Raw genomic sequence first — 16,316 nt, 5'->3', positions numbered from 1 at the left:
TGTAATGCAATCACCATTTGGAAAACAGCAGACACCTTCTTGAAATTGACTTACATTTACAATAGCAAAAAAGATTCAGTTTTGTTACAGCCCATCCTTAATCTTCTACCTATGCATGGTCTATGTGAAATAGAAGACTTTGCCTTGAGTTAATATAACTCATAACAAAAGACATAGTGACATGAAATCTTTACCAAGGCAACATACCTTCATTCAAACTGGAAGAGTGGTGACTTCCTTACTGGGGAGGACTTTTGCCGGACTTTATATACCATTCTCACAGCAATTAAAGCAGTGTGGAGGATGACTTTGGAGGGAGGAGGGGATTCTATTCTATGCTATTCCCCCTCTATTTATCGCAGAAAAAGGGTGTAGTTGTGATTCCAGTTCCAGCAGACTCCTTAGCCTGGTGGGGAATCGGTTAATAACTATCAAGGCCATATGCAGTCAAAGAGCTGCAGAGCTGCATGGTAAAGTGCATGACGTGAATCCTTTGTAACTCCCTGAGGTGTTATGAAGCTTAATTACTGTTTACATATGCTTGGAGATTTTCGGCTAAAAGACAATATGTTCATGGGAAGCATCATTAATATCACTATTGCTGTTGGCTAGTACAGTCCTCAGAAAGGTGACAACAAATTAGCTAGAGTTCTCCCTCCTCCTGCTGCAGTATGCAGCAGTGCAAAACCTACTGCTTTCCAGTCCCCTGTGCCAGCATTACATACCAAGGAAAGTTAACCAATCCTATGGTCATAGGTGTGGTCATATTTACAGATTATAGGACAAATCCTGAGGGATGATGAGGACTGGCAATCCTGCTTGGGTAGTTCAGTATATTTCAAGCTGCAATATATTTCAGCCTGCCTTCCTGTCTTTACTACTGTAAGAAGTTTGTAACTGGTACATTCAGGATTGTACATGCTCCTGGGCTTTCAGTTTTGTTCTTATTGCCCTCCAGATCTTTGGGACACAATTTTCTATATACCAGTGTAGGAAAAACACTCTTAATGATAGCGTATACTCCTAACTGGAAATCCACACACTTACCCTTCTGAGATGAAAATGCTGAACTCTGCCACAGGAGATACAATGCAATACAAAGCGGACACTGACATAGAAAGACTGTTTCTGAGTATGCGGATCATATACCTTTGTCTCATTTGTTTGCTCAAAAAATGGATGATGTACAACTTGTTCCCTTCATGTCTAACATATCAAGGAAGCCTTTCAAATGACTTTCTGTCATGAGGAGATTCAGACAATTAAAACATGATATAATGACTGCACAGCTAGCAATGGACAAACTATTAGTACAAAGAAAGCAGATAGAAGAAAAAGAACCTGGTTTTGCAAAAAAATGTTCATATGGCTCACAACTTCCTTAAGGCTGAAGAGAGTCTAACTCACATTAGAATAATATGCTGAGCCCCAGGTTGATAGTTCCACTTCTATATCAAGTAGGTAAGATGGAAGCACATATTTAAAGGTTTCCCTGCAAAACATATCCAAAGGTGTGCATTTAGGACTCTGATAAATGAAAGCATGTTGCTAGCACAAGTAGTCATCAGGCTGATTTGTGCAGTGCCTAATCACCCTCCACATAATTCACATAATTCACTCCCTCCCCACTTGCAAATAGATTCACTTCAGGATTTCACAGCTTCATCTGTGCAGCTCTGTTCCCCAGAATTAATGGCTTAGCCAAAACCCAGCTGCAATAGTAAAAAGGGATGAGTGAAAGGCTTAATGAAATATATGAATGCTTACTGGGATGTTGGCAATACAGCAAGAGAATTCAGCAGTGGAAGGGAGGCAAGAAGGTTTCCACCCCCATGAGAGGCACTGATTAATCACAAAGAGGATAGACCAGTTGTGGTCCTAAATTAATAGAATAACCCATCCCCTTGGCAGAATCAGGGAATCACCTCTGTTGGGTCTTTTATACGTCAGTTAAATGGAGTATTCAGAGATACCATGTAGATCTCGGGCAAACATTCATTCCCTGTGAGATACCTGAAACTCAGCCATATATGCCAGGGCTCAGTTGTGTTCTAGGGGGCGATGCCAGTCATCTTATTAGCTGAGCATTTTTTTTTTGCCATGTAGCCATGGGCCTTTATTCATGTCTTAGACATCACAGTTTCTTCTTCTGTACCTAGGAACGTTAAACAGCTGCATCTGCTGCAGAAATAATCTGTTTAAAAAGTTGGCATAAGTTGGCCTAGCAATAATGGCAGGATGCCCTGCAACTGGGCTATTGGGCTAAATGAACCAAGTTTTTTTGGTCATAACTGGGTACTACTTAATAGTATGGTAAGATTTTTTCCTTTTCCCGCAGAATTTCCTGAACTGGATGTGATTTCCAGTAGGTCATTGGATTTCATCTCACTGGACAGCAACTGAGGACATTGAATTTGTCTTCAAACATAGCTACAAACAGACGTGTGAATGCACGTAACACAAAGAGCTATAGCTTCCAAGCTCATGGCTGCAGATGGCTAGAATTTCAGTGAGGGAATGTTTCAGAAATGTTGGTGCTATTTGTACTAAAATATACAACTCTCACATCACCTTGACAGGTTAGAAAAGTGTAACAAGGAAAGCCCAAAGCAAGGAATAATTTAGTGTATGAAAAGTTGAGCAGGTTCCTTTTTCTCTACCTGATGAACTTCAACACAGTAGATACTTCCTTTCCTGGCTGATGAATGGAGATAAGAGTATGTAAAGAAATTTAAGCACAAGAGGGTACATTTACAGTAACACATTCACTTCCAAATACAATGTTCTGACTTGATTGCCTACCTCAACAGAATTTTACCCTCTTCAGCCATCACTTATTCCATGGCCTGAGGTCACAGAGAGATTTTGATAGATTCTGCTTATGCAACCCCTCAGTCACCTGCCTTCCAGAATGATGTTTCCAGGCTACTTAAGCTTTCCTCTGCAGCTCTTCATTTCCAAAATATATAGCATTTGAGTTGCTTTCTTCTGAAGCCTCTCAAATTTGCCTACTGCACTAAAATGCAGTGACAGTAGTGAATCCCATTGTCCAATAAAGAACACCTCAGTGGAAGAAAGGAATAATTTATCTAACTTCCATCACTTTTTGACACTCCTCACTTCTTTATATGTAATACTCCTTTCAACAATATTTAATTAAACCATTAACTCACTTTAAAATGCTAAGATTGATGCATGCACTACTGTTTGGAAAGCCTAGATCCTGGTTATACCACATCAGTCCAGTATAGCCCACAACTCTCAGTTATTCCTGTGTGAGCCAGGCTGTGTTTACCTTTACTCTTTCACTGGTATCACTGCTACAAAACAGTTTGTTTGAAAGCATTATTCTTAATATTAGTGAAAATATGTAATTCTCAAAAGCCCCCAAAACAAAGCACCAAGCACGCTATGGGAGTGGATTAGTCACTGTCTTGTACTATGTGCAAGATAACATAAATTTGTGCTGGGCATGTAAAATGTTAAATGCTACTTGATCAGCCTGGCAGAATGGTATGCTCCTTTACAAGGACTAAAAGGATGCTGCTGCTGAACACTAAACACCTGCAAATTTGTCAAGGAGGTGATACCAACCAGGCAAAGGCCAGGCTTTGAGATGTATTGGCAGGGTGTTGTGCACACAGACTGTAGAAAAAGTGCTGGTAAGGCTTAAGCCCAGCATATGTGGTGTGGCTTGACTGTAACCTGCTAGACTCACAGGGAGGGCTTGCATTCTGCTTGTGGCTGCTGCAACTAGCCCTTGAAAGTGAGGAAGAGTGGGGCTATGCACCATGTACTTATTTCTTTTTTAACCTAGTTTACTTTCACATTGTGGTTTTCAGCATAACAGAAAATTGTCACTAACACCTCTGACCTCTGCAGAATTTCCATTTCCCTCAAGTAAGCAAACTAGCAGTCTATAAATAGAAAGCATTACACAATTTATTAAGAATGGAATAAGTACCATCAGGATTTGTTATAGGGATAGATTCTAATATATATATATATTTATATTTCTACCACTAGAGGCCTGTAATGTGCTGCACATTTTGCAAATTCCACATTATATGTCAGTAGCACAACAGTACTGTGAGTACAAATCCGCATAATGTTTTTAAAGAGTTTTCTACATATTTAGTTTCAGCTTCCAAAGACAATTCTCTGCCAATAACAGAACAAGTTCAAATAAGCAACTGTTCAGTGGTTTAATATGATCAGAAGATAAGACCCTTACTAGTCAAATTGGATGCTTTTTATGCATATGAGCAACTTTCCTGAGCTGTCTTTAAAACTCATGGACTGATTGCTTGTGTAATATTGCTCAGACCGGGATTTACTGAACAGACACCCAGGCAGATAGTTTCAAGTTAGAAGTAAATAGACATTTAGGAATATATCTACACTTCTAGTTTGTATGTACATTTGATTTGAAGATACAGCACATCTGACATGTTCCCTGTTATTGGTAGTCTGAAAAAAAAGTACTTCACCTGTACATGAATGCTGTATTTAATGCTATTAGAGAAACATTCTTTTATTCTAAAATAGTCATGAGATGGATATTAAAAAAAAATAGTTCTGTTTACAATGGTTTTTTTTTGTCTTTTTTTCATGTTGATTTGGCTATTTGATCACTCTGCTTTGCTCTGATAAGTCAAAGTTTTCCTCAAGTACAAGTAACTTTTCTATGGATTTCAGAGGAACCACTGAGATCCCAGTCTTTAACTGAAACTGAGCCCTCAGACTGGTGGTTTTCTACTTCTAACATCCTCCATACTACCACTTCAGGTTTATTGGTTGCTCCCTTACAAGCTGGACATAAGTACATGGGTAGAGTGCTGACATTTCATGATATTCATTTCAAAGCTCTTGCTTCACAGTGAAGCACACTTCTTCACGAGTCACTGCACAGGTTTCACTGGAAGTGTTAGCAGAGGAAGGTGAGAGATGGCAGGAGGAATTGCTTCCTGAGATAAGATTTATCTCACCTAAGTTTACCCACCTGGAAGTTAGATGTCTTCAACAAACCCACAGTCAGTGGAGACAAACTGGAGTTATTAGGAGGTGACTCACTGTGCCTATCTGTCAGATCTACCATGAGGCGGCATGAATCACGTTAGCAATGCCTAGCTTTCTTACTGACAAACGAAAGAGCCTAGACAATTAAATTAGGTTTTATGCAGTACCGAAAATACTTGGGTCTGAAGCTCTTTGCTTAGAGCTCTGTGCAGTAATTTCTCTCTGGAGCATAATGCAAAGCACACAAAGTCTAGTGTAAAGAAATGGAGAAACTTTTGCTGGTGCTTCCTCTCCCGTTTCTGTGAGTGTAAATCACTACATAAACCACAGGCCAGTCAGACTAACCCACAGCCCCTAGACAGTTTTAACAGCCAACTGGACACATACTAAAAATGCATGTCTGAGATCCCCATAGAAGATGCTGTGCTTCCCTGCTCTGCTCTTCCCACATGCGTGGCACTGCCACCATCCCTCTCTGAACTGAGAATCAAGGGTCACTGCAGACTCTGAGAGCAGAAAGGCAGCAATGAAGCAAAAAGAGAGGAGTTTGTGTGGTGGAAACACCACCCTTGCCACCCAAGCCAAAGCCTGAAGGTGACTCATCCTCCTCTACACTAACTCTTGCACAGCTCCTGTAACAGGGAGTTTTATGTGCTGTTCTTTCTTTCCTTCGCTTTTGCCTTCCTCTTTAGAAGAAATCCAAAAAGTTGTCCTTCTCCCTGTGAATGACTTTCCTCACATTCCTTCTCCAGAAAGTGGTCTTTTCTGCTTGGTCACTGGCCTGTGAAAGTCCTGTTGTTATGCATGGCTTCAGGCACTGTACAAGCCTTTAGGCATTTACCGCAAAACAGCATATCAAATCTGACACACTTGGTAGAATACACATTCAAAGTTGGGTTCCCAGCACATATAAACTGATGTGGCTCCAGAGAAAAGATGACCCTCAGTACCACTCGGTCACTTGAGACAATAAATGCAAAATGCCCCTACAAAGACTTTGAAAGCAGACTGGGTTTAAGTGGGTGCAGCTTTGCTCATTTTAAAACTGTGCTGCTTATAATTCCCACCAGCATGGGAATGTTCGATAACAGCCTTATTGTGCACTTCAGTGCACAGCAAAACCTATCTTCCTACACAGAAAGGAGGTGTCTTCTAAAATTAAACGTCATTCTAGTTAGCATTGTAACATGCTGGATTTTCATATCGAAATATGGCATATTGGCATATTGAAGAGCTGATAAACAAATATTCAAGAATGAAACTTCAAATGGGAGAACGCAGTAAAGCAGAATAATGCTGCCTTTCTCAAGATGTAGATTTGGTGCAGCAATTCTAGGGAACAGAGATCGTCTAAGTCTCTGCATCCCTGGCACAGCTGTGTATTTACTTGTTCTGACAATGCAGAAGAGACAGAGGACTCGGTGACTGTGGGAAGCTAATCAGCTTCTAACTCCAGGAAATTCTTTCCATAGGAAGCCAGCATTCCCTTTCTGGGGTTGCTGAAGAAGACATGAACCACTAGAGTCATCAAGGAAGGGTTGGTTTCTCCCTTTCTCAAGACTACATCAGTAGGCTGATGTACACAATGCAAAAAATACATGGGAAGTACAGAAACATCCTTTCTCTCATCCCAAAACAAGTCCTTCAACCTAGCTGAGGCTGCCTTTTTAGGCAAACAGCTTAGCTTTGCACACAAGAGACAAGGTCCCTCAGCTGCTCTAAGCAGGTGTAGTTGGCCTGACGTCAGGGGACACCAGCTGAGGCTCAGGTCAGATCTTTCTCCTGGGCCCATATGTTTCACAGGACACCAGCTCCATATTGTTGCATTTTAAGCGCTAACTCAACTCCTGTAATTAATAAAAAGCAAACATAAGCCTTCTGGCAATGGAGGCAGAACAGCTCAGTGAACTATAAGAGATTCAGGCTAGATGTGACAAAGAAACAGGTTGCCCAGAGAGGGTGGATGCGCCATCCATGGAGCCATTCAAGGTGAGACTGGATGTGGTTCTGGGCAACCTGACCTAGTTGAAGATGTCCCTGCTTATTCAAGGGGGCTGGGCTACCTGATCTTTGAAGGTCCCTTCCAAACCAAACCATTCTATGATTCTATGACTCAGTTGCAAATTGTTCCCCTCCCTACACTGCACTAGAAGAATGAGGAGAGGCCATCACATGAAAGAGTGACCAGTAACAGTCCAGCAACCAGGCTGAGGATAAACCTGCTATCCCAAATTTCATTTTCACCAACTCTGCAATGAGATTGCTTTAGCATTTCTGGAAAGCCCTTGCCTTCTCACACCAATATCCTTTAGCCAAGCAAGCGCAAACCACCACTGAAAGATGCACAAGTATTATCTTCTCTACTTCTGTCCACCTTCTTTGGGAGGGGAGGTGTTCATACTGTCTCACTGAAGACTACTGGCTTAAGCATTTGTACCTTGGAGACATCCCATCATTCTTCAGTTTCTGTATAACAAACCAAGTCCTTAATGTCAATTTTACAAACAACTTCTAAATTAGGATCTTAACACAGATGATAAAAATACCTGCAATAGGCCAAAGGCAATTGGCTTTTGGGAATTTGAACCCTTATTTGTTGCAATGGATTTTTGCCTCCTCCATAAAGTGTTTAAATTAGCACTAGGATCAAGCTGAGACCCTTGGGTAGTCATCACAGGGAGGCATACACCTTTATTGGGAAACCAACTTGGAGGAGGTCTGAGCTGCCCTTTGTAGATGTTTATATTTCCTGAGAGGCAGGCAGGGACAAGGAGTCACTAACCTATTTAGAGTTCATAGTTGTGCAGAATGAATCTAGACCATAAGTGTGAAAGGAGAGTTCGTTTCTAGAAAGGCTTATGCAGTTATTGATATCTCAGCAGGTTTTCTGGTGGAGCCTGGACCTTCACTAACTGTTTTGGATCAAAGCTAACTCATGTTACACCATTTATTTGTACCTGATTGTGCAGATTGTTTCAAGACACAGTTGGAACAGGTATAGCTATTGAACAAAACAGGCATGTAAAACACAGAGATTCCCTGCATGCAAACACAGTTTATGTCTTCTGTGGAAGTGGAAGCCTGCATAGGGCAGCAACAATACTCCTGCCACAATGGCACCCTTCCTATTCCCATCCGGAAGTAGAGTGGGTAGCAGAGATTCAGCATCCTGCTCCCAGCCCACGTACCAAAGCCATTGAGATGAAAGGCAGGAAGTTTGGGCAGGGGGAGAGGAAGCAACTTCCTACAGGGCTCTCAAAACTAAATGGTAGATTTAGAACCTGTGAACAGCCATGGGCTCATGTTTTTGATTCAAGCCAGGTTCAAAGCAGGCAGAAGCTGGCAAAGAAGCCTCTGCAGTGCTGTTAATGTGCTTCACTCCAGAGCTGCACTTCTTAAACATCTTGGCATGTATGGCTCACTTTGGCACCTGCTTCACTTGAAATCTGCTACCCACAGCCTCAATGAACAGCTGTACCCTTTGGGACTCTCATTTCCTTTTTCCCTGATATGCAGATTCAGAGAGGAGAAAATGACAACAAAAATAGAATAGAATAGACTACTTCAGCTGGAAGGGACCTGCAACAATCATCTGGTCCAATTTAGGGCTGACCAAGTTAGAGAGAGTTATTAAGGGCATTGTCTAAATGCCTCTTAAAAGCTGACAGGGATGGAACATCGACCACACCTCTAGGACGCCTGTTCCAGTGTTTGACCACCCTCTTGGTAAAGAAATACTTCCTAATGTCCAGTCTAAAAATCACATATGGCAGGAGGATATGCTGCATTTACTGCTGTTGGTGACACAGGGAACTGGGAAAATGAAGGTTAAAGGCTTATTTCCCCTAAGAACCTTTCTCCTGAAATATAGTTCTCAGTATCTAAGCCACAGCTGCTGTTGTACCACCATTCATGTTGATATTTGCGTTTGTGGTCAACTGTTACAATCAAGTAAGGATGCTCTAAATAAAGGCAGAATGAAGACCATTCATTTTTTATCTTTTCTGGTTTAGCTTTTATGAGCATATTTGAGTGGAAGGTGGTGTAGAAATGACTACTTTATTTCCTTTCAGACCTTCTACCATTCTGGGATTTCTGGCACTTGACTTACTTGGTCTAGATCTTTTTGCTGTTATAAACAGTTTATCTCAAGCTACTTTAGTGAACTAGGCATGATTGGCACGGTTTAAGCCCAGCCGGTAACTTAGAACCATGCAGCCACTCTCTTTCCCCCTCCTTCCTCCCCCCCTCCTGGCTCCTGGAGGGATGGGGAGGAGAATCAAAAGAATGTAACTCCCACGGGTTGAGATAAGAACAGTCCAGGAAGTAAGGTGTAACACAAACCACTGCTGCTACCACCAATAATAACAATGATAAGGGAAATAACAAGGGAAGAGAATGCAACCGCTCACCACCTGCCGACAAATACCCAGCCTGACCTGAGTAGCAATCTAGCCCTTCTGGGTAACTGCCCTCAGTTTATATAGCGGGCATGATGTGCTGTGGTATGGAATACCTCTTTGGCTAGTCTGGGTCAGGTGTCCTGTCTCTGCTTCCTCCCAGCTTCACCTCCTCCCTGGCAGAGCGTGAAACTCAGAAAGTCCTTGGTCAGAGTAAACATTACTGAGCAGCAACTAAAAACATCGGTGTTAACAGTGCTGTTCCCAGGCTGAAAGTCAAAAACACAGCACTGCACCAGCTACTATGAAGAAGAAAAATGACTGCTACTGCTGAACTCAGGACAGGACCTAGAAATGAAAGTCTCTAGAAATGAAAGTCTCTAGAAATGAAAGTCTCATACAAGACTGTGGAAAGCTGCTACTGCTTCAGTCTTTGACTCTGACTGTAATTTCTTATGGGGAATGACTGTAAATCCCATCCAGTCTTCCTGGGTTTCTTACTGTCAGTGACTTGGAAGAGACCTGCTGCGCTTGCACACTAAAATTAGCACCACTGGTCCTGCCCCCTCAGAAAAAAAAAAAAAGAAGACTGGACACCAAAACCTTCTGGCACGGGCTTGTATGTGCATATACTGAGAGGGAATCCTGTTATTGCCATCTCTAATGCACAGGAAATATGGACTCTTCTGCTGCAATTCTCTATATGTAGAAGATGACAGGATTTCTTCTAAGAAAAAATGAGAGTACTCATATGTCCTCATACTGGTATATCCTGTAGGATTCCCATGAGAACTTGGAGCAGCTCATTTGTCCTTCGTTAATCTAACTCAAGGGCATTTTTAGTTTTAAAATAGTCCTTTGAACATGACAGTCTTGTGCATATAGTGAGGGTTGCTCTGAGATGCAGGAGTGTTCTGTGTAGCTGATATTTGGTTTCAAGAACTTCCACCCAAATTGAATGCTGTCTATAAAAACCTACTGGGGGGGGAAGAGACAGAGAAGGTGAATTGCTCTTTTTAAACCTCTGCATGATGCCATAGGACTCATAGCAAGAGATTTACCAATGTTTCTAAATCCAGGGTCAGCATCGCTAATTGACTTCATTAAGGCTGTGCTGATTTGCACCATCACAGAATGTGACTCCAAAACACTGCATTTAAATTCAATTCCCCTTCCTGCTTCATCTTTCCAAACAGCAAAATATGAAGAAGAGACAAACTGCCCCCCCTCAGCAACTGTAGAATATGGTGTCACAGACAGATCTGTTTGACTCTCCTTGCATGATCTAGAGCAGCGGATGAAAATGTAGACACAGTCCACTCGCCAGTGGTGGCAAAAGGGGTGAATGGAGGTCCACTGATAACAACAGCATTTACACCACCTGCCTATCTTCCCCAGTAGCATCACACTAATCCCACCACTACTGCATCTTTTGATTAAGGCACCTCTTCCTCCTAATGGAGCACTTAAGGACACTGATGGGGTGTTTGTGCTGCAACAGAAGCCCAAGCCAGTTCTGCTGTAGGAAACAGAGGCTCTCTTTCCTGTATGTGTCTCTGGGACCCAGCCCAGCAACTCAGTCTGCATGACAGTTTGCCCCTAGAAACCAATAACCTATTGCCCTGCTTTAGACATCAATGTATGACCTGCTTACTCCACTTCTACAAGAGCTTGCTGGCTGCCCACCCATTCAACTGCTCTGCATAAAGCATGGTTAATTCCACACATAGTGCCCTGTAATTTAGATGAACTCTGGTTCACCCTGATGCTACTATCCATTTTCACTTCAGAGCTACATTCCTCCAAATTAGCTGTGTTCCTCCAAATGATGTCTATTGACTTGGTAATTTAACCCTGGTCTCCCTTCACATGTTTATATCTCTCCTGGAAACATCAGTTGTCTTTGTAGTGGAACGGGGCCTCTTTGCACATTTGAGAGTGTTTTCTAGGATGCTGCAACACTCATCACAAATTCCCCTGCACTCCAGGTATCACATAGAGTATTATCAAGTGTCACTGCTTGGATGCAGTACTGCACACCCCACGGATTTTGTGTGGTCACAAGCACAGAAAAGCAAGGTTCAATGCTAATAAACCACTTGCTCATTCTTCTTGCTGCCTCTTGTCCATCAGAAGGACAGAAATTATAAACCACAATTGTAAGCAAAATATCCATGCCATGTTCTCATGTGATACGCATCAAGACAACATGGAAGAACTTTGTGGTCTCTAGGGCAAAACCTTAGAGGCATAGGAAAGCTATCTCCTTGTATGTGGCAATTGAGGCACCTTCCAATTTTCAAGAAGAGATAGAAGTCTGGGTGTCAAAGGTATTTTATATGCAAGGGATTTTCCACCCTTCAGTCCTGGAATGAGCTCTGCTGAGAGAGGCCAACTTGAACTGCAGCCTGAATCTTGCAGAAACAAAACAGGCCAAGCTGTCAGATGCTTAACCATTGGTAGTCATGCTCCCAGAGTGGCCATCAGCTGCTGCTTTGACAGGAATCCAGCATTGTTTGGTGGTATTTACCTTAGGGGGCAGACATTCTCTGCTTTAGGGAGAGCAATTAAGATTTCAGAAGTCTGTATGCATGTTTATTGCTTTTTTGTGTTCAAGAATTATTCATGTCACACCTTATACTCTGACTCAGCTTAATTAGCATTGGAAAGGTCATCTCCCAGTAATTTAGGTAGATGAAGAACAGGAAGTCATACACCATTTCCCTTTCTCCCTACAGGATGGAAAGTCTAAGTATCTTTATGCTTGTTCTTGCCTATGTTTTTGATTCATGGGGATGCCATCATATTAGCAGTGATTGTTTAAAGTATTGCCAACGCTCATGCTGCAGTCAGAGGTTAGCTTTGCTGCAACAGAGGAAATAGAACATATGTTGGCTCTTTGGCTGCTATTGTTTATATATGGTGTATTATCTGAAAACAGCAAACATTCTTTGTGCAGGTGGTCAAAACAAGGTAGCTTGCAAAAGTGAGGCTTCTGAAAAAAAATAACACCTTTACCTGTGTCTTTCCAAAACAGTGTTTCCACAATTTTTCTATGGCTATGCAGTGTGTTTGAAAATGAGTGGAAACCATTGAATTAGATAGGAACACTGGCTCTCAGGCAGTGTGCTCCTGGACATATCAAATATAATAATGTGTGTTTAATATTAAGATGATGTTGAGTTGGCTTTACCCTCATAAATCACATATCTCATTGTATGACCTAACTTTGTTTTTTCAATTTTGTTTCAATAATATTTCACAGCCTAAGCAAAGCTATCCCTATGCAGAAGAGGCTATCATCTTTCATACAGTTCATGCCTATCTTCTACAAGTACAACTTTGCCTGATATTTCTATACCTCACACACTGGCTGCCAGAATCTTAGACGGCAAATGTGAAGTGACTTTAATCACTTTATTTTTTTTTTTTTAATTCTTGCCAACAACAAAAAGCATCATTTTTTTTTCTGTCTAGAGAGTGCCTGACCATTCTTCCTGGAACTAAGACCCTATAGAAGTGCTCAATCTCATTATTTAAGGATTAAGTCCAGCATTAAAACCTAACCTTCAATCAGGAAAGCTCCCTGTGGTTTGAGAAAAATGGGAAAAAACAAATATAGAGGATGAACTAGAGGACTTTTTCTACTGGTACTGGCATGGTAGGGGCCCTAACTGCTTTCAAGGCTATTGCAGGGGTGATTGATAATAATAATATTATTGCCGTATCAATAAATGCCCGAGAGACCAAAAAGTATGGTAGCTATGCCCAACAGAATTATTCATTTCATCAACTCCAGTGCTCCTCCATGCAACACATGAACATATTCACAGTGGCAGTTCAGCCTTCTTGGACAACCAAGCTCCATTCTGAGAAAGGGACAAATCAGCAACAAGCTGTGATGAAGCAGGAGTGAGAATGGCAATCAAGTGCCATGCTCAGACAGTAAAGCTAGAGTGTAAACACACTGAAAGTTGGGCTGTTCCAAGTAGGTGGAAGTCAGTTTGGGGGATAATTTGACTCAATACTGAATAGTCTTCCCAGGGCAGGGTGAATTCAGATCACCAAGGAAAGACTTGACACGCAAGTTGCATGTATGTCAAAGGCTTCAAAAGAACAGTGGAGAGAACAAGACACGTATTTTCACAGGCACAGCCTCAAGCCACTAGCTTCCACAACTGCCTGACACGACAGCTAGTGAGTGCAACAGACTTCTGGGGTCTTGACTTTTAAAGACTGAAGATGGCCCTCACTGTTTGATCCAGCATGCCAAGGCAAGCAGGCTCACACAGCCACTTCTTTTACTTCCTGGAAACCAGAGTTCCCTAATGGTCTGAACAGCACATTATACAAGCTTTCTGCCCCTCATTTCCTAGAGGAACTGCTTTTAATCTAGTGATCTTCATATTCTTTGTGAGCGCCTGTCCTCTGCCCTAAGGATAAGCGTATTTCAAGAATTGCTTATGCAGTGTAAGTTATTCCAGCAGATTATAGAGGAGATAGGGGATAGCGGATGGGATATCCAGCAGATAGGGGAATCACTGATAACAGAATACAGTGTAGGTGGGAGATACAGGCTGGAAAAAGTCCAGGGCTAGAACAGCAAACCTAGGAATGAGAAAGCCTCAGACAGTCCTGAGAGCAGAGGCAATCTGTGCATGGTAGCATTGTGCAGCTGCCTCTCAACACGAACTGCATGATGGGTCAAAGAAAGCATGTCTGAGGCACGACAGAACAGGGCTTAAAAGCAGGGAGTTTCTCTTTGTACTGGCATTCCTTCATTACACCATCTCATAATCATGTTTATCTCCAGAAGTTACCAGCAACACATTCCCCCAGAAACACCTCTCTCACATCTGTTTCCATCAGCACTCCCCTGGATTTCAGCAAGACTGCTCAAGGGAGACAGAAAGCCACTGGAACTTATGCTCCTCATCTTACCATGTGTGCAAGCACAGCCAACTTTTGCATTTGCAGCAATACATAGTTCACCTGGGGCTAAACCCACTTTCTCTCAGCATCTGCTGAACTGATGTTCACCTATAGCTCAGGATCGGATTGAAGTTTGCGGGTGGTGACACATGCTTGGAGGCATTTCCAGTAACACAGAGAAGAAAATTCAGAGAGGCACAACTGCCACCCACTGGGAGCCACCCGCAGCAGTACAAGTCACTGTGAATGCCACCTCCCTGCCATCATGGAGCATGTTCAAAGCAGGGAGGTAACCACAAGTACAAGAACACAGTAGCAAAAACAAGGCAAAGATAATCTGATGGGTATTAGCACAAGGATATGTGTAATAAAAGGTCAGCTAGTTCAGGAGAAGCCCCTTTGAAGTTTCAGATCTGCCTGACATCTGAGAAGTCTGCTGCCTTACAGAGCTGGCAGCAGGAGCCACTGTTTTTCTCAGGCTCTTTTGCCCATGCCTGCTGCATGCAAAGCAAGGACATACTTCAGCACAGCTGACAAGCCAGATGTGCCTTGAAAATCGCACTTGTTGGGACAAGGGCATTCCAAGTCCTGCTGGATTAGTGTAGTCAGTGCTAGGGAAATATATTTTAACACAAAGAACTCAGAGTTCATTTTTATCCCTGTTCCCCTGTCACCCAACCCATGTCTTCCCTTCTCTGGCTAGGGCTGGCATCCAAGGACGCAGATTCAAAACAGCCCTGCTGCTGGGCAGCTACTCCTCTACTTCACTCAACAGCAGCTAGCACAGCCCCAGCCTTGATAAGGGGGTGTTAAATGCCCGACGACTTTTGCTGGAGGGTGCATATGGATCACAACTGAGAAATAAAGGGTGCCAGCTAGCTCAGGGGAGCCATATACTTCAGATGGGAGGTGGGGAGCAAAACCTTTGCAATCCTACTTTTTTTTGAGTTGTAGCACAGCCTTACTGTTGCTAACCAAGTCAAAGTCTAGCTTCAAGGAGTCAGGGTTACATGTAAGTCAGCAGGCTGACATCTCAGCACCTGACCTGGCTTTATTCAGTGAGCATGTCTTAATATGCTTTGGGTATGACTCTACTTGTATGTGGGGAGGCACAAGCAGCATGTCTATGAGTACAAAGTTAATCCTTCATTAGAATGGCACTTGCTGACTACTCATCTGGTAAAAGGGAGACAGATGAAGCCCTGACATTTTGTCCACATAGAACTGGATATATATACTTCCACAGATATATATATATATACTTCCACAGATATATGTACTTCCACTGGATATATATACTTCCACAGAGAAGAGATGGTGATGGATGCTGCCAAGGGTTTTGCTATGTTCAGGTTTCTCCGAATTAGATGTTTGGGGATACAGAGAGCAAGCTGCTGCTACAAAATCTCTTATCCACAGAGCTCTTGGTAACGTTTTTCTCATGGTTCCCAAGCCTGCCTCCCTTATTTTTCTCAGAGAGTAAAGGAAAACACCCACTGAATTGGAAATACAAATGCACTCTCACTTCGGCCAGCTGTGGCAATCCCAAATCTTTTGTGAAGGAAATCCTTTCTGAGGGACTCCACTTACAACAGGAATCCATTGCCTTGTTCTTCTGAGGAAAGTGCTCCAGTCCTGCCTGAGGAGCTGCATCATGGCTCATCTCAGGTCATTTCCTGCGCAACACCAACATCTGCAAAGTCATCCAGACTTACTTGGCTGCAGTCTGCTGCGCTTCAGTTCAGCGCAGCTCCCCAGCTCCACAGGCACCGTGCGTTAGTGCTGGCAGGGTAGCGGCGCGCAGGGAATCAAGGCAGCCTCTCCATGACCTTGCAAAGTCAGTGAGCTCACATGGAAAGGAGCCAGCCTCTTGTCCTTCCCTCCTTCGTAAGCCAGTCTCTTGTAGTGTGGCACAGCGAGTGGCACCTGTCACCAGCTCCATTTTCAATTCCCCAGTTGCTGTGC

The sequence above is a fragment of the Pezoporus occidentalis genome, unplaced genomic scaffold, assembly GCF_034315485.1.
Source record: "Pezoporus occidentalis ecotype Australia unplaced genomic scaffold, CSIRO_AGI_Poc_V1 ctg182, whole genome shotgun sequence".
NCBI lineage: Eukaryota > Metazoa > Chordata > Aves > Psittaciformes > Psittacidae > Pezoporus > Pezoporus occidentalis.
This window is presented reverse-complemented; position numbering follows the sequence as displayed.